This window comes from Myotis brandtii, unplaced genomic scaffold (genome assembly GCF_000412655.1).
Source record: "Myotis brandtii unplaced genomic scaffold, ASM41265v1 scaffold3343, whole genome shotgun sequence".
Classification (NCBI taxonomy): domain Eukaryota; kingdom Metazoa; phylum Chordata; class Mammalia; order Chiroptera; family Vespertilionidae; genus Myotis; species Myotis brandtii.
In genome coordinates this window covers 1-1,346 of record NW_005362893.1, presented here as the reverse complement: position 1 = coordinate 1,346, position 1,346 = coordinate 1, and the positions used below count along the sequence as shown (strand labels likewise).

General features: G+C 53.0%; 1 pseudogene; it reads left to right on the top strand.

Annotated features, from left to right (window-relative positions):
• Nucleotides 1-311: 311 nt before the first annotated feature.
• LOC102246655 lies at nucleotides 312-1,335 on the top strand (annotated as a pseudogene).
• Nucleotides 1,336-1,346: the final 11 nt, after the last annotated feature.

The window sequence follows — 1,346 nt, the reverse complement described above, 5'->3', positions numbered from 1 at the left end:
CTGACTTCAGACCGGGATTGCTCCAGCCCGATTAGAGACGTTCCCAGGGAATATGGCTACAGACCAGGCATTTTCCGATGGTCATGGGCACCCCCAGGACAGCCTGGGCTGGGCGCTGCCACTTGCTAGATGACCCCAGGGAAACCTCACTGAAGGACAGCACCGGGACTCTGAGAGGGGGCACGGATTCTTCAGAGCCTTCCAACACTCAGAGGACATGAACCCCCTCCAGAGCGTGCACACAATGTCTGCGCTCCTCCATCGCTGGCGCAGGCCGGATGTGCTCACCAAGAAGCAGATCTTGGAGCAACAAGGCGGACTTGGGTCTTTGTCTTCTGAGGATCATGATTTTGACCCCATGGCTGAGATGTTGGTCCATGACTATGATGATGAAAGAACTCTTGAAGAAGAGATGATGGATGAGGGTAAAAACTTCAGCTCTGAAATTAAAGACTTAGAAATGGAAGGAATGCCTCTGGAGACCTGCTGGCCTTCTACGGCTATGAGCCCGTGCTGCCCGCCGCGGTGGAGCCCAGTGCCCACAGCTCCCCAAGTGAACTTGCCGACCAGCTGCCAGACATGACACTGGACAAGCAGGAAATAGCAAAAGACCTGCTGTCAGGTTACGACGAGGAGGCGCCGTGTTCAGCAGACGACCTGATGCCGTCTCTGGCTTCCCACGAGGCTTCCGACTTCTTCCCGAGGCCTTTGCGCTCAAATGCTACTTGTGAAGGAGATAAAGAATCAGAGATTGAAGATGTTGAAACAGACAGTGGTAACTCACCTGAAGATTTGAGGAAGGAAATAAGGATCGGTTTACAATATCAGGCTGAGATCCCCCCTTATCTTGGAGAGTATGACAATGATGAGAAAGCGTCTGAAGATGGAGACCAGCTCCTTTGGCGTCCTGGTGTGGTTGCAGAGAGCAAAGTGAAGGAGTACCTTGTCGAGGTCGCGTTCAGAACTGGAAATGAGAAAATGGTGGACAGGGTTTCGGCCGGAGCACTCACCAGGGACAATGAGCAGGCATTATATGAGCTGCTCAGGTGCGACCATAACATCAAGGAGGCGGTGGAGAGGTATTGCCGCAGCGGAACTGTATCTCAGGAGGGAATGACTGCGTGGACAGAAGAAGAAAACCGGAGCTTTGAACATGCACTCGTGCCCTTTGGAAAAGACTTTTATCGTATACACAAGAACTGGGTGAAGACCAGAACGGTGGCGGAGTGCGTGGCGTTCTACTACATGAGGAAGATGTGGAAGAAGTCTGGGCACTAGGACTGCTTCGACTACTTTGCGCAGCAGACACGGTTCGGGAAGAATCGCTACCACCACCCCAGAGTGAC